General features: G+C 49.8%; 18 non-coding genes across 18 annotated transcripts; all 18 read right to left on the bottom strand.

Annotated features, from left to right (window-relative positions):
* Positions 1–1833: 1833 nt before the first annotated feature.
* On the bottom strand, positions 1834–1952 carry LOC134132233 (5S ribosomal RNA). The gene has a single exon (XR_009956770.1). It is a non-coding gene; the product is annotated as a 5S ribosomal RNA (ribosomal RNA).
* Positions 1953–2475: 523 nt separating this feature from the next.
* Positions 2476–2594, bottom strand: LOC134132232 (5S ribosomal RNA). Its single transcript, XR_009956769.1, has one exon. It is a non-coding gene; the product is annotated as a 5S ribosomal RNA (ribosomal RNA).
* A 523-nt stretch (positions 2595–3117) lies between these two features.
* On the bottom strand, positions 3118–3236 carry LOC134132231 (5S ribosomal RNA). Its single transcript, XR_009956768.1, has one exon. It is a non-coding gene; the product is annotated as a 5S ribosomal RNA (ribosomal RNA).
* A 3075-nt stretch (positions 3237–6311) lies between these two features.
* Positions 6312–6430, bottom strand: LOC134132230 (5S ribosomal RNA). The gene has a single exon (XR_009956767.1). It is a non-coding gene; the product is annotated as a 5S ribosomal RNA (ribosomal RNA).
* A 523-nt stretch (positions 6431–6953) lies between these two features.
* Positions 6954–7072, bottom strand: LOC134132229 (5S ribosomal RNA). The gene has a single exon (XR_009956766.1). It is a non-coding gene; the product is annotated as a 5S ribosomal RNA (ribosomal RNA).
* A 523-nt stretch (positions 7073–7595) lies between these two features.
* LOC134132228 (5S ribosomal RNA) lies at positions 7596–7714 on the bottom strand. Its single transcript, XR_009956765.1, has one exon. It is a non-coding gene; the product is annotated as a 5S ribosomal RNA (ribosomal RNA).
* Positions 7715–8237: 523 nt separating this feature from the next.
* On the bottom strand, positions 8238–8356 carry LOC134132227 (5S ribosomal RNA). Its single transcript, XR_009956764.1, has one exon. It is a non-coding gene; the product is annotated as a 5S ribosomal RNA (ribosomal RNA).
* Positions 8357–11429: 3073 nt separating this feature from the next.
* Positions 11430–11548, bottom strand: LOC134132226 (5S ribosomal RNA). Its single transcript, XR_009956763.1, has one exon. It is a non-coding gene; the product is annotated as a 5S ribosomal RNA (ribosomal RNA).
* Positions 11549–14611: 3063 nt separating this feature from the next.
* LOC134132225 (5S ribosomal RNA) lies at positions 14612–14730 on the bottom strand. The gene has a single exon (XR_009956762.1). It is a non-coding gene; the product is annotated as a 5S ribosomal RNA (ribosomal RNA).
* A 523-nt stretch (positions 14731–15253) lies between these two features.
* On the bottom strand, positions 15254–15372 carry LOC134132224 (5S ribosomal RNA). The gene has a single exon (XR_009956761.1). It is a non-coding gene; the product is annotated as a 5S ribosomal RNA (ribosomal RNA).
* A 523-nt stretch (positions 15373–15895) lies between these two features.
* LOC134132223 (5S ribosomal RNA) lies at positions 15896–16014 on the bottom strand. The gene has a single exon (XR_009956760.1). It is a non-coding gene; the product is annotated as a 5S ribosomal RNA (ribosomal RNA).
* Positions 16015–16537: 523 nt separating this feature from the next.
* LOC134132222 (5S ribosomal RNA) lies at positions 16538–16656 on the bottom strand. Its single transcript, XR_009956759.1, has one exon. It is a non-coding gene; the product is annotated as a 5S ribosomal RNA (ribosomal RNA).
* Positions 16657–17179: 523 nt separating this feature from the next.
* Positions 17180–17298, bottom strand: LOC134132221 (5S ribosomal RNA). The gene has a single exon (XR_009956758.1). It is a non-coding gene; the product is annotated as a 5S ribosomal RNA (ribosomal RNA).
* A 523-nt stretch (positions 17299–17821) lies between these two features.
* On the bottom strand, positions 17822–17940 carry LOC134132255 (5S ribosomal RNA). Its single transcript, XR_009956792.1, has one exon. It is a non-coding gene; the product is annotated as a 5S ribosomal RNA (ribosomal RNA).
* A 3073-nt stretch (positions 17941–21013) lies between these two features.
* LOC134132220 (5S ribosomal RNA) lies at positions 21014–21132 on the bottom strand. The gene has a single exon (XR_009956757.1). It is a non-coding gene; the product is annotated as a 5S ribosomal RNA (ribosomal RNA).
* A 523-nt stretch (positions 21133–21655) lies between these two features.
* On the bottom strand, positions 21656–21774 carry LOC134132219 (5S ribosomal RNA). The gene has a single exon (XR_009956756.1). It is a non-coding gene; the product is annotated as a 5S ribosomal RNA (ribosomal RNA).
* A 523-nt stretch (positions 21775–22297) lies between these two features.
* LOC134132218 (5S ribosomal RNA) lies at positions 22298–22416 on the bottom strand. Its single transcript, XR_009956755.1, has one exon. It is a non-coding gene; the product is annotated as a 5S ribosomal RNA (ribosomal RNA).
* A 523-nt stretch (positions 22417–22939) lies between these two features.
* On the bottom strand, positions 22940–23058 carry LOC134132217 (5S ribosomal RNA). Its single transcript, XR_009956754.1, has one exon. It is a non-coding gene; the product is annotated as a 5S ribosomal RNA (ribosomal RNA).
* Positions 23059–23405: the final 347 nt, after the last annotated feature.

The following is a 23405-nucleotide window of genomic DNA, read 5'->3' as shown; positions in this document are numbered from 1 at the left end:
CCAGCCCTCCTACCCCTTCCCTCTTTGCCTCACTTTCTCCCCCGCCCATCTCTCTGGCTCCTGCCTCTCCCTCTCTCTCCCTTCCGTTGACAGTCTCCGTTTCCCCCTCTCCTTCCATCGTTGTCGCCTCATCACCGTCCTGCGCCTCTCCTTCTCGCTGCTCTCCGTCCTGCTCTCCTTCCTCCTCCATCCGCACTTCTCCTGCTCCTGCTCCTTCCGCTCCTGCTGTGGGATCAGGGCCTGGACTCTCTGCTCTCTCCGTCGTCTCCCCGCTTCCCCCCGTCGGGTCAGCTCTCTGTGCTCTCTCCGTCGTCTCTTTGGTCTTTTGGTCCGCAGCGGCGCAGGAGTCCCTCTTTGTCTCTCCTCCAGGCGTCTCGGGCTCTGCACACATACACCATATCCCTCCCATGCCGCAGGTGTTACAATTGTTCTCTTCGCACTCCCGTGCGTAGTGCCCTCTCCTGCCACATTTGAAACATTTAAACTCCGGGCAGTCTCTCACCACGTGGCCCGGCTGGATGCATAGTCGGCACACCTTCACCTGTCTGTCGTGTATGACCCGAAAGTGTTCTGCCCCTCCCACTACATTAAACTTAGTAGAGTACGGTAGTGATTTCACTGTGTCTGTGAACTTGACTTTTACAAATCTTGTCCCGTCGGCAATGTCGGTGCCCGGCCACATCCTCCTCCTTATCCCGGAGACTGCCTTCACCCCCCATTCCCTCAGCCTCTCGGTTATCTCCTTGTCTTCCACGTATATGGGGAGAGCGAGGAAAGAAACCACCATTTCGTCCGTTTGGATGTCTCTTGCCAGAATTCTGGTCTCCCCGATCATTACTCCGTCCATTAGGCGTTCTTTGCCTGTATTTGTTTGCATTGTCACCTCGTATTGTTTGGGAGTCTTATATCTGCAGCCTGTCACCACTCCACAGTCCTCTTTTATTTTTCTTAGCATGCCCATCATCGTTATTCTCTCTTCTCCGACTATGTCCACCAGCACTGTTAACTTTTTCTCATACGTTGTAGACTTCATTTTAGCTTCCTGGTCGCACTTACTTCCACTCTCCTCTCCCAGCATTTCCTCCATTCTGCTCTTGGTTTCCCGTCAAAAAGGTTCCCCCCCTGACAGCTGAAGCTGTCGGGGGGAAGTTCGTTCAGTCTCAAGTCCTTGCAACAAAATCGACCAGGATTTACCTCAAAATGTTTGTCCTTGTTCTCTCTGTGAGCTGAACAGCTGCTCTGGGGTCTCACTCAGCTCCTCTCCACAGGCTCCTCCCCCGGGCGTGTTCAGGGTGGTATGGCCGTAAGCAAATGCTCAGCCGACCAAAGGGCTTTTTGAAGTGCCTCCAAAGCCGGGCTCTGCTCCTCTGTCCACCTGTCGGGAGTGCACCTCGATTTCTCCCACCGGTCACGCACACACTCACTCACACACACACAAGCGGGACAACATGGCAACAAAACTCCACCTTGGGGTTTGCAGTGTAAAACAAAAGGGCAGTTTTTGGACTTTTGGGGGGGATTTCTCCTAATTCACCCAGGAGTTCATCGTCCATTCCCAAATCAACGATGTATATGAAAAGGTACAAACCTAGTGGCTCACAGGAGGAAAGAAACATGGAAACAATACCTCCACCTCCTATCACTGGGTTTCAATGTGAATCAAAAGAGCAGATTTTGTTTTTTTCGTCCGATTTTTCGAATTTACCCTGAAGCCCATCATCAATTTGGAAATGAACGACGTATGAAGACACAGATACCTCGTGCCTCGCGGGCCAAAACGGCATGGATACATTGTGTCTGTCGCAGCGTAAAAGAGAGCAGATTCCTTGAAAAAGCTTACAGCACCTGGTATTCCCAGGCGGTCTCCCATCCAAGTACTGACCAGGCCCGACCCTGCTTAGCTTCCGAGATCAGACGAGATCGGGCGTGTTCAGGGTGGTATGGCCGTAAGCAAATGCTCAGCCGACCAAAGGGCTTTTTGAAGTGCCTCCAAAGCCGGGCTCTGCTCCTCTGTCCACCTGTCGGGAGTGCACCTCGATTTCTCCCACCGGTCACGCACACACTCACTCACACACACACAAGCGGGACAACATGGCAACAAAACTCCACCTTGGGGTTTGCAGTGTAAAACAAAAGGGCAGTTTTTGGACTTTTGGGGGGATTTCTCCTAATTCACCCAGGAGTTCATCGTCCATTCCCAAATCAACGATGTATATGAAAAGGTACAAACCTAGTGGCTCACAGGAGGAAAGAAACATGGAAACAATACCTCCACCTCCTATCACTGGGTTTCAATGTGAATCAAAAGAGCAGATTTGGTTTTTTTCGTCCGATTTTTCGAATTTACCCTGAAGCCCATCATCAATTTGGAAATGAACGACGTATGAAGACACAGATACCTCGTGCCTCGCGGGCCAAAACGGCATGGATACATTGTGTCTGTCGCAGCGTAAAAGAGAGCAGATTCCTTGAAAAAGCTTACAGCACCTGGTATTCCCAGGCGGTCTCCCATCCAAGTACTGACCAGGCCCGACCCTGCTTAGCTTCCGAGATCAGACGAGATCGGGCGTGTTCAGGGTGGTATGGCCGTAAGCAAATGCTCAGCCGACCAAAGGGCTTTTTGAAGTGCCTCCAAAGCCGGGCTCTGCTCCTCTGTCCACCTGTCGGGAGTGCACCTCGATTTCTCCCACCGGTCACGCACACACTCACTCACACACACACAAGCGGGACAACATGGCAACAAAACTCCACCTTGGGGTTTGCAGTGTAAAACAAAAGGGCAGTTTTTGGACTTTTGGGGGGATTTCTCCTAATTCACCCAGGAGTTCATCGTCCATTCCCAAATCAACGATGTATATGAAAAGGTACAAACCTAGTGGCTCACAGGAGGAAAGAAACATGGAAACAATACCTCCACCTCCTATCACTGGGTTTCAATGTGAATCAAAAGAGCAGATTTTGTTTTTTTCGTCCGATTTTTCGAATTTACCCTGAAGCCCATCATCAATTTGGAAATGAACGACGTATGAAGACACAGATACCTCGTGCCTCGCGGGCCAAAACGGCATGGATACATTGTGTCTGTCGCAGCGTAAAAGAGAGCAGATTCCTTGAAAAAGCTTACAGCACCTGGTATTCCCAGGCGGTCTCCCATCCAAGTACTGACCAGGCCCGACCCTGCTTAGCTTCCGAGATCAGACGAGATCGGGCGTGTTCAGGGTGGTATGGCCGTAAGCAAATGCTCAGCCGACCAAAGGGCTTTTTGAAGTGCCTCCAAAGCCGGGCTCTGCTCCTCTGTCCACCTGTCGGGAGTGCACCTCGATTTCTCCCACCGGTCACGCACACACTCACTCACACACACACAAGCGGGACAACATGGCAACAAAACTCCACCTTGGGGTTTGCAGTGTAAAACAAAAGGGCAGTTTTTGGACTTTTGGGGGGATTTCTCCTAATTCACCCAGGAGTTCATCGTCCATTCCCAAATCAACGATGTATATGAAAAGGTACAAACCTAGTGGCTCACAGGAGGAAAGAAACATGGAAACAATACCTCCACCTCCTATCACTGGGTTTCAATGTGAATCAAAAGAGCAGATTTTGTTTTTTTCGTCCGATTTTTCGAATTTACCCTGAAGCCCATCATCAATTTGGAAATGAACGACGTATGAAGACACAGATACCTCGTGCCTCGCGGGCCAAAACGGCATGGATACATTGTGTCTGTCGCAGCGTAAAAGAGAGCAGATTCCTTGAAAAAGCTTACAGCACCTGGTATTCCCAGGCGGTCTCCCATCCAAGTACTGACCAGGCCCGACCCTGCTTAGCTTCCGAGATCAGACGAGATCGGGCGTGTTTTTTTTTTTTTTTTTTTTTTTTTTTATTATCAAAAAATCATTTTCAATCACATTTTCCAGTCATTTACATACATAGTCAAACACGTTGCGCACAGTTTAATTTAACACATTTTTTTCTTTCATCCAAAGTGCAGCAGGAGTTCTCCATCTTCTTTTTCCCTAAGAAAGGTGCTCCCCTTAATTAACCCACTGTTAAACACATCCTTATTGACATCTTTGTTTATCATGCTTACATGTCTTTCCATAATAAATTAAATCCCATTCATTCTCCCTTCCCCAACATCTACACACTTTCTAACATTCGCATTCACTGGGATTACCACCCCCTGGATTTATCTCCCCCATTATTCACATGCATCCCACTGATCGCCCCCTCTCTCCGTCTCTCTCGCACAATTATTGTCCCAATGAGTCTCTTGTAGGCATATAATGCCAGCTTCGCACACCAGCATCATCTAGCTGCTTTCTTTTTCATTTGCCCCAATCTTTTACTCTTTCTCGTGGTTTGTGTCCTTTTCCTCACCTCACCCACTTTCTCCATGACATCTCCCTCACTCAGGGACGTTTCAGAGCCTTCCCACTCCATCCCACTCTGCAGCTCCTCAGCACCCTCACTCGTTCCCAGCCCTCCTACCCCTTCCCTCTTTGCCTCACTTTCTCCCCCGCCCATCTCTCTGGCTCCTGCCTCTCCCTCTCTCTCCCTTCCGTTGACAGTCTCCGTTTCCCCCTCTCCTTCCATCGTTGTCGCCTCATCACCGTCCTGCGCCTCTCCTTCTCGCTGCTCTCCGTCCTGCTCTCCTTCCTCCTCCATCCGCACTTCTCCTGCTCCTGCTCCTTCCGCTCCTGCTGTGGGATCAGGGCCTGGACTCTCTGCTCTCTCCGTCGTCTCCCCGCTTCCCCCCGTCGGGTCAGCTCTCTGTGCTCTCTCCGTCGTCTCTTTGGTCTTTTGGTCCGCAGCGGCGCAGGAGTCCCTCTTTGTCTCTCCTCCAGGCGTCTCGGGCTCTGCACACATACACCATATCCCTCCCATGCCGCAGGTGTTACAATTGTTCTCTTCGCACTCCCGTGCGTAGTGCCCTCTCCTGCCACATTTGAAACATTTAAACTCCGGGCAGTCTCTCACCACGTGGCCCGGCTGGATGCATAGTCGGCACACCTTCACCTGTCTGTCGTGTATGACCCGAAAGTGTTCTGCCCCTCCCACTACATTAAACTTAGTAGAGTACGGTAGTGATTTCACTGTGTCTGTGAACTTGACTTTTACAAATCTTGTCCCGTCGGCAATGTCGGTGCCCGGCCACATCCTCCTCCTTATCCCGGAGACTGCCTTCACCCCCCATTCCCTCAGCCTCTCGGTTATCTCCTTGTCTTCCACGTATATGGGGAGAGCGAGGAAAGAAACCACCATTTCGTCCGTTTGGATGTCTCTTGCCAGAATTCTGGTCTCCCCGATCATTACTCCGTCCATTAGGCGTTCTTTGCCTGTATTTGTTTGCATTGTCACCTCGTATTGTTTGGGAGTCTTATATCTGCAGCCTGTCACCACTCCACAGTCCTCTTTTATTTTTCTTAGCATGCCCATCATCGTTATTCTCTCTTCTCCGACTATGTCCACCAGCACTGTTAACTTTTTCTCATACGTTGTAGACTTCATTTTAGCTTCCTGGTCGCACTTACTTCCACTCTCCTCTCCCAGCATTTCCTCCATTCTGCTCTTGGTTTCCCGTCAAAAAGGTTCCCCCCCTGACAGCTGAAGCTGTCGGGGGGAAGTTCGTTCAGTCTCAAGTCCTTGCAACAAAATCGACCAGGATTTACCTCAAAATGTTTGTCCTTGTTCTCTCTGTGAGCTGAACAGCTGCTCTGGGGTCTCACTCAGCTCCTCTCCACAGGCTCCTCCCCCGGGCGTGTTCAGGGTGGTATGGCCGTAAGCAAATGCTCAGCCGACCAAAGGGCTTTTTGAAGTGCCTCCAAAGCCGGGCTCTGCTCCTCTGTCCACCTGTCGGGAGTGCACCTCGATTTCTCCCACCGGTCACGCACACACTCACTCACACACACACAAGCGGGACAACATGGCAACAAAACTCCACCTTGGGGTTTGCAGTGTAAAACAAAAGGGCAGTTTTTGGACTTTTGGGGGGGATTTCTCCTAATTCACCCAGGAGTTCATCGTCCATTCCCAAATCAACGATGTATATGAAAAGGTACAAACCTAGTGGCTCACAGGAGGAAAGAAACATGGAAACAATACCTCCACCTCCTATCACTGGGTTTCAATGTGAATCAAAAGAGCAGATTTTGTTTTTTTCGTCCGATTTTTCGAATTTACCCTGAAGCCCATCATCAATTTGGAAATGAACGACGTATGAAGACACAGATACCTCGTGCCTCGCGGGCCAAAACGGCATGGATACATTGTGTCTGTCGCAGCGTAAAAGAGAGCAGATTCCTTGAAAAAGCTTACAGCACCTGGTATTCCCAGGCGGTCTCCCATCCAAGTACTGACCAGGCCCGACCCTGCTTAGCTTCCGAGATCAGACGAGATCGGGCGTGTTCAGGGTGGTATGGCCGTAAGCAAATGCTCAGCCGACCAAAGGGCTTTTTGAAGTGCCTCCAAAGCCGGGCTCTGCTCCTCTGTCCACCTGTCGGGAGTGCACCTCGATTTCTCCCACCGGTCACGCACACACTCACTCACACACACACAAGCGGGACAACATGGCAACAAAACTCCACCTTGGGGTTTGCAGTGTAAAACAAAAGGGCAGTTTTTGGACTTTTGGGGGGATTTCTCCTAATTCACCCAGGAGTTCATCGTCCATTCCCAAATCAACGATGTATATGAAAAGGTACAAACCTAGTGGCTCACAGGAGGAAAGAAACATGGAAACAATACCTCCACCTCCTATCACTGGGTTTCAATGTGAATCAAAAGAGCAGATTTGGTTTTTTTCGTCCGATTTTTCGAATTTACCCTGAAGCCCATCATCAATTTGGAAATGAACGACGTATGAAGACACAGATACCTCGTGCCTCGCGGGCCAAAACGGCATGGATACATTGTGTCTGTCGCAGCGTAAAAGAGAGCAGATTCCTTGAAAAAGCTTACAGCACCTGGTATTCCCAGGCGGTCTCCCATCCAAGTACTGACCAGGCCCGACCCTGCTTAGCTTCCGAGATCAGACGAGATCGGGCGTGTTCAGGGTGGTATGGCCGTAAGCAAATGCTCAGCCGACCAAAGGGCTTTTTGAAGTGCCTCCAAAGCCGGGCTCTGCTCCTCTGTCCACCTGTCGGGAGTGCACCTCGATTTCTCCCACCGGTCACGCACACACTCACTCACACACACACAAGCGGGACAACATGGCAACAAAACTCCACCTTGGGGTTTGCAGTGTAAAACAAAAGGGCAGTTTTTGGACTTTTGGGGGGATTTCTCCTAATTCACCCAGGAGTTCATCGTCCATTCCCAAATCAACGATGTATATGAAAAGGTACAAACCTAGTGGCTCACAGGAGGAAAGAAACATGGAAACAATACCTCCACCTCCTATCACTGGGTTTCAATGTGAATCAAAAGAGCAGATTTGGTTTTTTTCGTCCGATTTTTCGAATTTACCCTGAAGCCCATCATCAATTTGGAAATGAACGACGTATGAAGACACAGATACCTCGTGCCTCGCGGGCCAAAACGGCATGGATACATTGTGTCTGTCGCAGCGTAAAAGAGAGCAGATTCCTTGAAAAAGCTTACAGCACCTGGTATTCCCAGGCGGTCTCCCATCCAAGTACTGACCAGGCCCGACCCTGCTTAGCTTCCGAGATCAGACGAGATCGGGCGTGTTCAGGGTGGTATGGCCGTAAGCAAATGCTCAGCCGACCAAAGGGCTTTTTGAAGTGCCTCCAAAGCCGGGCTCTGCTCCTCTGTCCACCTGTCGGGAGTGCACCTCGATTTCTCCCACCGGTCACGCACACACTCACTCACACACACACAAGCGGGACAACATGGCAACAAAACTCCACCTTGGGGTTTGCAGTGTAAAACAAAAGGGCAGTTTTTGGACTTTTGGGGGGATTTCTCCTAATTCACCCAGGAGTTCATCGTCCATTCCCAAATCAACGATGTATATGAAAAGGTACAAACCTAGTGGCTCACAGGAGGAAAGAAACATGGAAACAATACCTCCACCTCCTATCACTGGGTTTCAATGTGAATCAAAAGAGCAGATTTTGTTTTTTTCGTCCGATTTTTCGAATTTACCCTGAAGCCCATCATCAATTTGGAAATGAACGACGTATGAAGACACAGATACCTCGTGCCTCGCGGGCCAAAACGGCATGGATACATTGTGTCTGTCGCAGCGTAAAAGAGAGCAGATTCCTTGAAAAAGCTTACAGCACCTGGTATTCCCAGGCGGTCTCCCATCCAAGTACTGACCAGGCCCGACCCTGCTTAGCTTCCGAGATCAGACGAGATCGGGCGTGTTCAGGGTGGTATGGCCGTAAGCAAATGCTCAGCCGACCAAAGGGCTTTTTGAAGTGCCTCCAAAGCCGGGCTCTGCTCCTCTGTCCACCTGTCGGGAGTGCACCTCGATTTCTCCCACCGGTCACGCACACACTCACTCACACACACACAAGCGGGACAACATGGCAACAAAACTCCACCTTGGGGTTTGCAGTGTAAAACAAAAGGGCAGTTTTTGGACTTTTGGGGGGATTTCTCCTAATTCACCCAGGAGTTCATCGTCCATTCCCAAATCAACGATGTATATGAAAAGGTACAAACCTAGTGGCTCACAGGAGGAAAGAAACATGGAAACAATACCTCCACCTCCTATCACTGGGTTTCAATGTGAATCAAAAGAGCAGATTTTGTTTTTTTCGTCCGATTTTTCGAATTTACCCTGAAGCCCATCATCAATTTGGAAATGAACGACGTATGAAGACACAGATACCTCGTGCCTCGCGGGCCAAAACGGCATGGATACATTGTGTCTGTCGCAGCGTAAAAGAGAGCAGATTCCTTGAAAAAGCTTACAGCACCTGGTATTCCCAGGCGGTCTCCCATCCAAGTACTGACCAGGCCCGACCCTGCTTAGCTTCCGAGATCAGACGAGATCGGGCGTGTTTTTTTTTTTTTTTTTTTTTTTTTTTTTATCAAAAAATCATTTTCAATCACATTTTCCAGTCATTTACATACATAGTCAAACACGTTGCGCACAGTTTAATTTAACACATTTTTTTCTTTCATCCAAAGTGCAGCAGGAGTTCTCCATCTTCTTTTTCCCTAAGAAAGGTGCTCCCCTTAATTAACCCACTGTTAAACACATCCTTATTGACATCTTTGTTTATCATGCTTACATGTCTTTCCATAATAAATTAAATCCCATTCATTCTCCCTTCCCCAACATCTACACACTTTCTAACATTCGCATTCACTGGGATTACCACCCCCTGGATTTATCTCCCCCATTATTCACATGCATCCCACTGATCGCCCCCTCTCTCCGTCTCTCTCGCACAATTATTGTCCCAATGAGTCTCTTGTAGGCATATAATGCCAGCTTCGCACACCAGCATCATCTAGCTGCTTTCTTTTTCATTTGCCCCAATCTTTTACTCTTTCTCGTGGTTTGTGTCCTTTTCCTCACCTCACCCACTTTCTCCATGACATCTCCCTCACTCAGGGACGTTTCAGAGCCTTCCCACTCCATCCCACTCTGCAGCTCCTCAGCACCCTCACTCGTTCCCAGCCCTCCTACCCCTTCCCTCTTTGCCTCACTTTCTCCCCCGCCCATCTCTCTGGCTCCTGCCTCTCCCTCTCTCTCCCTTCCGTTGACAGTCTCCGTTTCCCCCTCTCCTTCCATCGTTGTCGCCTCATCACCGTCCTGCGCCTCTCCTTCTCGCTGCTCTCCGTCCTGCTCTCCTTCCTCCTCCATCCGCACTTCTCCTGCTCCTGCTCCTTCCGCTCCTGCTGTGGGATCAGGGCCTGGACTCTCTGCTCTCTCCGTCGTCTCCCCGCTTCCCCCCGTCGGGTCAGCTCTCTGTGCTCTCTCCGTCGTCTCTTTGGTCTTTTGGTCCGCAGCGGCGCAGGAGTCCCTCTTTGTCTCTCCTCCAGGCGTCTCGGGCTCTGCACACATACACCATATCCCTCCCATGCCGCAGGTGTTACAATTGTTCTCTTCGCACTCCCGTGCGTAGTGCCCTCTCCTGCCACATTTGAAACATTTAAACTCCGGGCAGTCTCTCACCACGTGGCCCGGCTGGATGCATAGTCGGCACACCTTCACCTGTCTGTCGTGTATGACCCGAAAGTGTTCTGCCCCTCCCACTACATTAAACTTAGTAGAGTACGGTAGTGATTTCACTGTGTCTGTGAACTTGACTTTTACAAATCTTGTCCCGTCGGCAATGTCGGTGCCCGGCCACATCCTCCTCCTTATCCCGGAGACTGCCTTCACCCCCCATTCCCTCAGCCTCTCGGTTATCTCCTTGTCTTCCACGTATATGGGGAGAGCGAGGAAAGAAACCACCATTTCGTCCGTTTGGATGTCTCTTGCCAGAATTCTGGTCTCCCCGATCATTACTCCGTCCATTAGGCGTTCTTTGCCTGTATTTGTTTGCATTGTCACCTCGTATTGTTTGGGAGTCTTATATCTGCAGCCTGTCACCACTCCACAGTCCTCTTTTATTTTTCTTAGCATGCCCATCATCGTTATTCTCTCTTCTCCGACTATGTCCACCAGCACTGTTAACTTTTTCTCATACGTTGTAGACTTCATTTTAGCTTCCTGGTCGCACTTACTTCCACTCTCCTCTCCCAGCATTTCCTCCATTCTGCTCTTGGTTTCCCGTCAAAAAGGTTCCCCCCCTGACAGCTGAAGCTGTCGGGGGGAAGTTCGTTCAGTCTCAAGTCCTTGCAACAAAATCGACCAGGATTTACCTCAAAATGTTTGTCCTTGTTCTCTCTGTGAGCTGAACAGCTGCTCTGGGGTCTCACTCAGCTCCTCTCCACAGGCTCCTCCCCCGGGCGTGTTCAGGGTGGTATGGCCGTAAGCAAATGCTCAGCCGACCAAAGGGCTTTTTGAAGTGCCTCCAAAGCCGGGCTCTGCTCCTCTGTCCACCTGTCGGGAGTGCACCTCGATTTCTCCCACCGGTCACGCACACACTCACTCACACACACACAAGCGGGACAACATGGCAACAAAACTCCACCTTGGGGTTTGCAGTGTAAAACAAAAGGGCAGTTTTTGGACTTTTGGGGGGATTTCTCCTAATTCACCCAGGAGTTCATCGTCCATTCCCAAATCAACGATGTATATGAAAAGGTACAAACCTAGTGGCTCACAGGAGGAAAGAAACATGGAAACAATACCTCCACCTCCTATCACTGGGTTTCAATGTGAATCAAAAGAGCAGATTTGGTTTTTTTCGTCCGATTTTTCGAATTTACCCTGAAGCCCATCATCAATTTGGAAATGAACGACGTATGAAGACACAGATACCTCGTGCCTCGCGGGCCAAAACGGCATGGATACATTGTGTCTGTCGCAGCGTAAAAGAGAGCAGATTCCTTGAAAAAGCTTACAGCACCTGGTATTCCCAGGCGGTCTCCCATCCAAGTACTGACCAGGCCCGACCCTGCTTAGCTTCCGAGATCAGACGAGATCGGGCGTGTTCAGGGTGGTATGGCCGTAAGCAAATGCTCAGCCGACCAAAGGGCTTTTTGAAGTGCCTCCAAAGCCGGGCTCTGCTCCTCTGTCCACCTGTCGGGAGTGCACCTCGATTTCTCCCACCGGTCACGCACACACTCACTCACACACACACAAGCGGGACAACATGGCAACAAAACTCCACCTTGGGGTTTGCAGTGTAAAACAAAAGGGCAGTTTTTGGACTTTTGGGGGGATTTCTCCTAATTCACCCAGGAGTTCATCGTCCATTCCCAAATCAACGATGTATATGAAAAGGTACAAACCTAGTGGCTCACAGGAGGAAAGAAACATGGAAACAATACCTCCACCTCCTATCACTGGGTTTCAATGTGAATCAAAAGAGCAGATTTGGTTTTTTTCGTCCGATTTTTCGAATTTACCCTGAAGCCCATCATCAATTTGGAAATGAACGACGTATGAAGACACAGATACCTCGTGCCTCGCGGGCCAAAACGGCATGGATACATTGTGTCTGTCGCAGCGTAAAAGAGAGCAGATTCCTTGAAAAAGCTTACAGCACCTGGTATTCCCAGGCGGTCTCCCATCCAAGTACTGACCAGGCCCGACCCTGCTTAGCTTCCGAGATCAGACGAGATCGGGCGTGTTTTTTTTTTTTTTTTTTTATCAAAAAATCATTTTCAATCACATTTTCCAGTCATTTACATACATAGTCAAACACGTTGCGCACAGTTTAATTTAACACATTTTTTTCTTTCATCCAAAGTGCAGCAGGAGTTCTCCATCTTCTTTTTCCCTAAGAAAGGTGCTCCCCTTAATTAACCCACTGTTAAACACATCCTTATTGACATCTTTGTTTATCATGCTTACATGTCTTTCCATAATAAATTAAATCCCATTCATTCTCCCTTCCCCAACATCTACACACTTTCTAACATTCGCATTCACTGGGATTACCACCCCCTGGATTTATCTCCCCCATTATTCACATGCATCCCACTGATCGCCCCCTCTCTCCGTCTCTCTCGCACAATTATTGTCCCAATGAGTCTCTTGTAGGCATATAATGCCAGCTTCGCACACCAGCATCATCTAGCTGCTTTCTTTTTCATTTGCCCCAATCTTTTACTCTTTCTCGTGGTTTGTGTCCTTTTCCTCACCTCACCCACTTTCTCCATGACATCTCCCTCACTCAGGGACGTTTCAGAGCCTTCCCACTCCATCCCACTCTGCAGCTCCTCAGCACCCTCACTCGTTCCCAGCCCTCCTACCCCTTCCCTCTTTGCCTCACTTTCTCCCCCGCCCATCTCTCTGGCTCCTGCCTCTCCCTCTCTCTCCCTTCCGTTGACAGTCTCCGTTTCCCCCTCTCCTTCCATCGTTGTCGCCTCATCACCGTCCTGCGCCTCTCCTTCTCGCTGCTCTCCGTCCTGCTCTCCTTCCTCCTCCATCCGCACTTCTCCTGCTCCTGCTCCTTCCGCTCCTGCTGTGGGATCAGGGCCTGGACTCTCTGCTCTCTCCGTCGTCTCCCCGCTTCCCCCCGTCGGGTCAGCTCTCTGTGCTCTCTCCGTCGTCTCTTTGGTCTTTTGGTCCGCAGCGGCGCAGGAGTCCCTCTTTGTCTCTCCTCCAGGCGTCTCGGGCTCTGCACACATACACCATATCCCTCCCATGCCGCAGGTGTTACAATTGTTCTCTTCGCACTCCCGTGCGTAGTGCCCTCTCCTGCCACATTTGAAACATTTAAACTCCGGGCAGTCTCTCACCACGTGGCCCGGCTGGATGCATAGTCGGCACACCTTCACCTGTCTGTCGTGTATGACCCGAAAGTGTTCTGCCCCTCCCACTACATTAAACTTAGTAGAGTACGGTAGTGATTTCACTGTGTCTGTGAACTTGACTTTTACAAATCTTGTCCCGTCGGCAATGTCGGTGCCCGGCCACATCCTCCTCCTTATCCCGGAGACTGCCTTCACCCCCCATTCCCTCAGCCTCTCGGTTATCTCCTTGTCTTCCACGTATATGGGGAGAGCGAGGAAAGAAACCACCATTTCGTCCGTTTGGATGTCTCTTGCCAGAATTCTGGTCTCCCCGATCATTACTCCGTCCATTAGGCGTTCTTTGCCTGTATTTGTTTGCATTGTCACCTCGTATTGTTTGGGAGTCTTATATCTGCAGCCTGTCACCACTCCACAGTCCTCTTTTATTTTTCTTAGCATGCCCATCATCGTTATTCTCTCTTCTCCGACTATGTCCACCAGCACTGTTAACTTTTTCTCATACGTTGTAGACTTCATTTTAGCTTCCTGGTCGCACTTACTTCCACTCTCCTCTCCCAGCATTTCCTCCATTCTGCTCTTGGTTTCCCGTCAAAAAGGTTCCCCCCCTGACAGCTGAAGCTGTCGGGGGGAAGTTCGTTCAGTCTCAAGTCCTTGCAACAAAATCGACCAGGATTTACCTCAAAATGTTTGTCCTTGTTCTCTCTGTGAGCTGAACAGCTGCTCTGGGGTCTCACTCAGCTCCTCTCCACAGGCTCCTCCCCCGGGCGTGTTCAGGGTGGTATGGCCGTAAGCAAATGCTCAGCCGACCAAAGGGCTTTTTGAAGTGCCTCCAAAGCCGGGCTCTGCTCCTCTGTCCACCTGTCGGGAGTGCACCTCGATTTCTCCCACCGGTCACGCACACACTCACTCACACACACACAAGCGGGACAACATGGCAACAAAACTCCACCTTGGGGTTTGCAGTGTAAAACAAAAGGGCAGTTTTTGGACTTTTGGGGGGATTTCTCCTAATTCACCCAGGAGTTCATCGTCCATTCCCAAATCAACGATGTATATGAAAAGGTACAAACCTAGTGGCTCACAGGAGGAAAGAAACATGGAAACAATACCTCCACCTCCTATCACTGGGTTTCAATGTGAATCAAAAGAGCAGATTTGGTTTTTTTCGTCCGATTTTTCGAATTTACCCTGAAGCCCATCATCAATTTGGAAATGAACGACGTATGAAGACACAGATACCTCGTGCCTCGCGGGCCAAAACGGCATGGATACATTGTGTCTGTCGCAGCGTAAAAGAGAGCAGATTCCTTGAAAAAGCTTACAGCACCTGGTATTCCCAGGCGGTCTCCCATCCAAGTACTGACCAGGCCCGACCCTGCTTAGCTTCCGAGATCAGACGAGATCGGGCGTGTTCAGGGTGGTATGGCCGTAAGCAAATGCTCAGCCGACCAAAGGGCTTTTTGAAGTGCCTCCAAAGCCGGGCTCTGCTCCTCTGTCCACCTGTCAGGAGTGCACCTCGATTTCTCCCACCGGTCACGCACACACTCACTCACACACACACAAGCGGGACAACATGGCAACAAAACTCCACCTTGGGGTTTGCAGTGTAAAACAAAAGGGCAGTTTTTGGACTTTTGGGGGGATTTCTCCTAATTCACCCAGGAGTTCATCGTCCATTCCCAAATCAACGATGTATATGAAAAGGTACAAACCTAGTGGCTCACAGGAGGAAAGAAACATGGAAACAATACCTCCACCTCCTATCACTGGGTTTCAATGTGAATCAAAAGAGCAGATTTTGTTTTTTTCGTCCGATTTTTCGAATTTACCCTGAAGCCCATCATCAATTTGGAAATGAACGACGTATGAAGACACAGATACCTCGTGCCTCGCGGGCCAAAACGGCATGGATACATTGTGTCTGTCGCAGCGTAAAAGAGAGCAGATTCCTTGAAAAAGCTTACAGCACCTGGTATTCCCAGGCGGTCTCCCATCCAAGTACTGACCAGGCCCGACCCTGCTTAGCTTCCGAGATCAGACGAGATCGGGCGTGTTCAGGGTGGTATGGCCGTAAGCAAATGCTCAGCCGACCAAAGGGCTTTTTGAAGTGCCTCCAAAGCCGGGCTCTGCTCCTCTGTCCACCTGTCGGGAGTGCACCTCGATTTCTCCCACCGGTCACGCACACACTCACTCACACACACACAAGCGGGACAACATGGCAACAAAACTCCACCTTGGGGTTTGCAGTGTAAAACAAAAGGGCAGTTTTTGGACTTTTGGGGGGATTTCTCCTAATTCACCCAGGAGTTCATCGTCCATTCCCAAATCAACGATGTATATGAAAAGGTACAAACCTAGTGGCTCACAGGAGGAAAGAAACATGGAAACAATACCTCCACCTCCTATCACTGGGTTTCAATGTGAATCAAAAGAGCAGATTTGGTTTTTTTCGTCCGATTTTTCGAATTTACCCTGAAGCCCATCATCAATTTGGAAATGAACGACGTATGAAGACACAGATACCTCGTGCCTCGCGGGCCAAAACGGCATGGATACATTGTGTCTGTCGCAGCGTAAAAGAGAGCAGATTCCTTGAAAAAGCTTACAGCACCTGGTATTCCCAGGCGGTCTCCCATCCAAGTACTGACCAGGCCCGACCCTGCTTAGCTTCCGAGATCAGACGAGATCGGGCGTGTTCAGGGTGGTATGGCCGTAAGCAAATGCTCAGCCGACCAAAGGGCTTTTTGAAGTGCCTCCAAAGCCGGGCTCTGCTCCTCTGTCCACCTGTCGGGAGTGCACCTCGATTTCTCCCACCGGTCACGCACACACTCACTCACACACACACAAGCGGGACAACATGGCAACAAAACTCCACCTTGGGGTTTGCAGTGTAAAACAAAAGGGCAGTTTTTGGACTTTTGGGGGGATTTCTCCTAATTCACCCAGGAGTTCATCGTCCATTCCCAAATCAACGATGTATATGAAAAGGTACAAACCTAGTGGCTCACAGGAGGAAAGAAACATGGAAACAATACCTCCACCTCCTATCACTGGGTTTCAATGTGAATCAAAAGAGCAGATTTGGTTTTTTTCGTCCGATTTTTCGAATTTACCCTGAAGCCCATCATCAATTTGGAAATGAACGACGTATGAAGACACAGATACCTCGTGCCTCGCGGGCCAAAACGGCATGGATACATTGTGTCTGTCGCAGCGTAAAAGAGAGCAGATTCCTTGAAAAAGCTTACAGCACCTGGTATTCCCAGGCGGTCTCCCATCCAAGTACTGACCAGGCCCGACCCTGCTTAGCTTCCGAGATCAGACGAGATCGGGCGTGTTCAGGGTGGTATGGCCGTAAGCAAATGCTCAGCCGACCAAAGGGCTTTTTGAAGTGCCTCCAAAGCCGGGCTCTGCTCCTCTGTCCACCTGTCAGGAGTGCACCTCGATTTCTCCCACCGGTCACGCACACACTCACTCACACACACACAAGCGGGACAACATGGCAACAAAACTCCACCTTGGGGTTTGCAGTGTAAAACAAAAGGGCAGTTTTTGGACTTTTGGGGGGATTTCTCCTAATTCACCCAGGAGTTCATCGTCCATTCCCAAATCAACGATGTATATGAAAAGGTACAAACCTAGTGGCTCACAGGAGGAAAGAAACATGGAAACAATACCTCCACCTCCTATCACTGGGTTTCAATGTGAATCAAAAGAGCAGATTTTGTTTTTTTCGTCCGATTTTTCGAATTTACCCTGAAGCCCATCATCAATTTGGAAATGAACGACGTATGAAGACACAGATACCTCGTGCCTCGCGGGCCAAAACGGCATGGATACATTGTGTCTGTCGCAGCGTAAAAGAGAGCAGATTCCTTGAAAAAGCTTACAGCACCTGGTATTCCCAGGCGGTCTCCCATCCAAGTACTGACCAGGCCCGACCCTGCTTAGCTTCCGAGATCAGACGAGATCGGGCGTGTTCAGGGTGGTATGGCCGTAAGCAAATGCTCAGCCGACCAAAGGGCTTTTTGAAGTGCCTCCAAAGCCGGGCTCTGCTCCTCTGTCCACCTGTCGGGAGTGCACCTCGATTTCTCCCACCGGTCACGCACACACTCACTCACACACACACAAGCGGGACAACATGGCAACAAAACTCCACCTTGGGGTTTGCAGTGTAAAACAAAAGGGCAGTTTTTGGACTTTTGGGGGGATTTCTCCTAATTCACCCAGGAGTTCATCGTCCATTCCCAAATCAACGATGTATATGAAAAGGTACAAACCTAGTGGCTCACAGGAGGAAAGAAACATGGAAACAATACCTCCACCTCCTATCACTGGGTTTCAATGTGAATCAAAAGAGCAGATTTGGTTTTTTTCGTCCGATTTTTCGAATTTACCCTGAAGCCCATCATCAATTTGGAAATGAACGACGTATGAAGACACAGATACCTCGTGCCTCGCGGGCCAAAACGGCATGGATACATTGTGTCTGTCGCAGCGTAAAAGAGAGCAGATTCCTTGAAAAAGCTTACAGCACCTGGTATTCCCAGGCGGTCTCCCATCCAAGTACTGACCAGGCCCGATCCTGCTTAGCTTCCGAGATCAGACGAGATCGGGCGTGTTCAGGGTGGTATGGCCGTAAGCAAATGCTCAGCCGACCAAAGGGCTTTTTGAAGTGCCTCCAAAGCCGGGCTCTGCTCCTCTGTCCACCTGTCGGGAGTGCACCTCGATTTCTCCCACCGGTCACGCACACACTCACTCACACACACACAAGCGGGACAACATGGCAACAAAACTCCACCTTGGGGTTTGCAGTGTAAAACAAAAGGGCAGTTTTTGGACTTTTGGGGGGATTTCTCCTAATTCACCCAGGAGTTCATCGTCCATTCCCAAATCAACGATGTATATGAAAAGGTACAAACCTAGTGGCTCACAGGAGGAAAGAAACATGGAAACAATACCTCCACCTCCTATCACTGGGTTTCAATGTGAATCAAAAGAGCAGATTTGGTTTTTTTCGTCCGATTTTTCGAATTTACCCTGAAGCCCATCATCAATTTGGAAATGAACGACGTATGAAGACACAGATACCTCGTGCCTCGCGGGCCAAAACGGCATGGATACATTGTGTCTGTCGCAGCGTAAAAGAGAGCAGATTCCTTGAAAAAGCTTACAGCACCTGGTATTCCCAGGCGGTCTCCCATCCAAGTACTGACCAGGCCCGACCCTGCTTAGCTTCCGAGATCAGACGAGATCGGGCGTGTTTTTTTTTTTTTTTTTTTTTTTTTTTTTATCAAAAAATCATTTTCAATCACATTTTCCAGTCATTTACATACATAGTCAAACACGTTGCGCACAGTTTAATTTAACACATTTTTTTCTTTCATCCAAAGTGCAGCAGGAGTTCTCCATCTTCTTTTTCCCTAAGAAAGGTGCTCCCCTTAATTAACCCACTGTTAAACACATCCTTATTGACATCTTTGTTTATCATGCTTACATGTCTTTCCATAATAAATTAAATCCCATTCATTCTCCCTTCCCCAACATCTACACACTTTCTAACATTCGCATTCACTGGGATTACCACCCCCTGGATTTATCTCCCCCATTATTCACATGCATCCCACTGATCGCCCCCTCTCTCCGTCTCTCTCGCACAATTATTGTCCCAATGAGTCTCTTGTAGGCATATAATGCCAGCTTCGCACACCAGCATCATCTAGCTGCTTTCTTTTTCATTTGCCCCAATCTTTTACTCTTTCTCGTGGTTTGTGTCCTTTTCCTCACCTCACCCACTTTCTCCATGACATCTCCCTCACTCAGGGACGTTTCAGAGCCTTCCCACTCCATCCCACTCTACAGCTCCTCAGCACCCTCACTCGTTCCCAGCCCTCCTACCCCTTCCCTCTTTGCCTCACTTTCTCCCCCGCCCATCTCTCTGGCTCCTGCCTCTCCCTCTCTCTCCCTTCCGTTGACAGTCTCCGTTTCCCCCTCTCCTTCCATCGTTGTCGCCTCATCACCGTCCTGCGCCTCTCCTTCTCGCTGCTCTCCGTCCTGCTCTCCTTCCTCCTCCATCCGCACTTCTCCTGCTCCTGCTCCTTCCGCTCCTGCTGTGGGATCAGGGCCTGGACTCTCTGCTCTCTCCGTCGTCTCCCCGCTTCCCCCCGTCGGGTCAGCTCTCTGTGCTCTCTCCGTCGTCTCTTTGGTCTTTTGGTCCGCAGCGGCGCAGGAGTCCCTCTTTGTCTCTCCTCCAGGCGTCTCGGGCTCTGCACACATACACCATATCCCTCCCATGCCGCAGGTGTTACAATTGTTCTCTTCGCACTCCCGTGCGTAGTGCCCTCTCCTGCCACATTTGAAACATTTAAACTCCGGGCAGTCTCTCACCACGTGGCCCGGCTGGATGCATAGTCGGCACACCTTCACCTGTCTGTCGTGTATGACCCGAAAGTGTTCTGCCCCTCCCACTACATTAAACTTAGTAGAGTACGGTAGTGATTTCACTGTGTCTGTGAACTTGACTTTTACAAATCTTGTCCCGTCGGCAATGTCGGTGCCCGGCCACATCCTCCTCCTTATCCCGGAGACTGCCTTCACCCCCCATTCCCTCAGCCTCTCGGTTATCTCCTTGTCTTCCACGTATATGGGGAGAGCGAGGAAAGAAACCACCATTTCGTCCGTTTGGATGTCTCTTGCCAGAATTCTGGTCTCCCCGATCATTACTCCGTCCATTAGGCGTTCTTTGCCTGTATTTGTTTGCATTGTCACCTCGTATTGTTTGGGAGTCTTATATCTGCAGCCTGTCACCACTCCACAGTCCTCTTTTATTTTTCTTAGCATGCCCATCATCGTTATTCTCTCTTCTCCGACTATGTCCACCAGCACTGTTAACTTTTTCTCATACGTTGTAGACTTCATTTTAGCTTCCTGGTCGCACTTACTTCCACTCTCCTCTCCCAGCATTTCCTCCATTCTGCTCTTGGTTTCCCGTCAAAAAGGTTCCCCCCCTGACAGCTGAAGCTGTCGGGGGGAAGTTCGTTCAGTCTCAAGTCCTTGCAACAAAATCGACCAGGATTTACCTCAAAATGTTTGTCCTTGTTCTCTCTGTGAGCTGAACAGCTGCTCTGGGGTCTCACTCAGCTCCTCTCCACAGGCTCCTCCCCCGGGCGTGTTCAGGGTGGTATGGCCGTAAGCAAATGCTCAGCCGACCAAAGGGCTTTTTGAAGTGCCTCCAAAGCCGGGCTCTGCTCCTCTGTCCACCTGTCGGGAGTGCACCTCGATTTCTCCCACCGGTCACGCACACACTCACTCACACACACACAAGCGGGACAACATGGCAACAAAACTCCACCTTGGGGTTTGCAGTGTAAAACAAAAGGGCAGTTTTTGGACTTTTGGGGGGATTTCTCCTAATTCACCCAGGAGTTCATCGTCCATTCCCAAATCAACGATGTATATGAAAAGGTACAAACCTAGTGGCTCACAGGAGGAAAGAAACATGGAAACAATACCTCCACCTCCTATCACTGGGTTTCAATGTGAATCAAAAGAGCAGATTTGGTTTTTTTCGTCCGATTTTTCGAATTTACCCTGAAGCCCATCATCAATTTGGAAATGAACGACGTATGAAGACACAGATACCTCGTGCCTCGCGGGCCAAAACGGCATGGATACATTGTGTCTGTCGCAGCGTAAAAGAGAGCAGATTCCTTGAAAAAGCTTACAGCACCTGGTATTCCCAGGCGGTCTCCCATCCAAGTACTGACCAGGCCCGACCCTGCTTAGCTTCCGAGATCAGACGAGATCGGGCGTGTTCAGGGTGGTATGGCCGTAAGCAAATGCTCAGCCGACCAAAGGGCTTTTTGAAGTGCCTCCAAAGCCGGGCTCTGCTCCTCTGTCCACCTGTCGGGAGTGCACCTCGATTTCTCCCACCGGTCACGCACACACTCACTCACACACACACAAGCGGGACAACATGGCAACAAAACTCCACCTTGGGGTTTGCAGTGTAAAACAAAAGGGCAGTTTTTGGACTTTTGGGGGGATTTCTCCTAATTCACCCAGGAGTTCATCGTCCATTCCCAAATCAACGATGTATATGAAAAGGTACAAACCTAGTGGCTCACAGGAGGAAAGAAACATGGAAACAATACCTCCACCTCCTATCACTGGGTTTCAATGTGAATCAAAAGAGCAGATTTGGTTTTTTTCGTCCGATTTTTTGAATTTACCCTGAAGCCCATCATCAATTTGGAAATGAACGACGTATGAAGACACAGATACCTCGTGCCTCGCGGGCCAAAACGGCATGGATACATTGTGTCTGTCGCAGCGTAAAAGAGAGCAGATTCCTTGAAAAAGCTTACAGCACCTGGTATTCCCAGGCGGTCTCCCATCCAAGTACTGACCAGGCCCGACCCTGCTTAGCTTCCGAGATCAGACGAGATCGGGCGTGTTCAGGGTGGTATGGCCGTAAGCAAATGCTCAGCCGACCAAAGGGCTTTTTGAAGTGCCTCCAAAGCCGGGCTCTGCTCCTCTGTCCACCTGTCGGGAGTGCACCTCGATTTCTCCCACCGGTCACGCACACACTCACTCACACACACACAAGCGGGACAACATGGCAACAAAACTCCACCTTGGGGTTTGCAGTGTAAAACAAAAGGGCAGTTTTTGGACTTTTGGGGGGATTTCTCCTAATTCACCCAGGAGTTCATCGTCCATTCCCAAATCAACGATGTATATGAAAAGGTACAAACCTAGTGGCTCACAGGAGGAAAGAAACATGGAAACAATACCTCCACCTCCTATCACTGGGTTTCAATGTGAATCAAAAGAGCAGATTTGGTTTTTTTCGTCCGATTTTTCGAATTTACCCTGAAGCCCATCATCAATTTGGAAATGAACGACGTATGAAGACACAGATACCTCGTGCCTCGCGGGCCAAAACGGCATGGATACATTGTGTCTGTCGCAGCGTAAAAGAGAGCAGATTCCTTGAAAAAGCTTACAGCACCTGGTATTCCCAGGCGGTCTCCCATCCAAGTACTGACCAGGCCCGACCCTGCTTAGCTTCCGAGATCAGACGAGATCGGGCGTGTTCAGGGTGGTATGGCCGTAAGCAAATGCTCAGCCGACCAAAGGGCTTTTTGAAGTGCCTCCAAAGCCGGGCTCTGCTCCTCTGTCCACCTGTCGGGAGTGCACCTCGATTTCTCCCACCGGTCACGCACACACTCACTCACACACACACAAGCGGGACAACATGGCAACAAAACTCCACCTTGGGGTTTGCAGTGTAAAACAAAAGGGCAGTTTTTGGACTTTTGGGGGGATTTCTCCTAATTCACCCAGGAGTTCATCGTCCATTCCCAAATCAACGATGTATATGAAAAGGTACAAACCTAGTGGCTCACAGGAGGAAAGAAACATGGAAACAATACCTCCACCTCCTATCACTGGGTTTCAATGTGAATCAAAAGAGCAGATTTGGTTTTTTTCGTCCGATTTTTTGAATTTACCCTGAAGCCCATCATCAATTTGGAAATGAACGACGTATGAAGACACAGATACCTCGTGCCTCGCGGGCCAAAACGGCATGGATACATTGTGTCTGTCGCAGCGTAAAAGAGAGCAGATTCCTTGAAAAAGCTTACAGCACCTGGTATTCCCAGGCGGTCTCCCATCCAAGTACTGACCAGGCCCGACCCTGCTTAGCTTCCGAGATCAGACGAGATCGGGCGTGTTCAGGGTGGTATGGCCGTAAGCAAATGCTCAGCCGACCAAAGGGCTTTTTGAAGTGCCTCCAAAGCCGGGCTCTGCTCCTCTGTCCACCTGTCGGGAGTGCACCTCGATTTCTCCCACCGGTCACGCACACACTCACTCACACACACACAAGCGGGACAACATGGCAACAAAACTCCACCTTGGGGTTTGCAGTGTAAAACAAAAGGGCAGTTTTTGGACTTTTGGGGGGATTTCTCCTAATTCACCCAGGAGTTCATCGTCCATTCCCAAATCAACGATGTATATGAAAAGGTACAAACCTAGTGGCTCACAGGAGGAAAGAAACATGGAAACAATACCTCCACCTCCTATCACTGGGTTTCAATGTG

This window comes from Pungitius pungitius, chromosome 7 (genome assembly GCF_949316345.1).
Source record: "Pungitius pungitius chromosome 7, fPunPun2.1, whole genome shotgun sequence".
NCBI classification, from domain to species: domain Eukaryota; kingdom Metazoa; phylum Chordata; class Actinopteri; order Perciformes; family Gasterosteidae; genus Pungitius; species Pungitius pungitius.
This window is presented reverse-complemented; position numbering and strand designations above follow the sequence as displayed.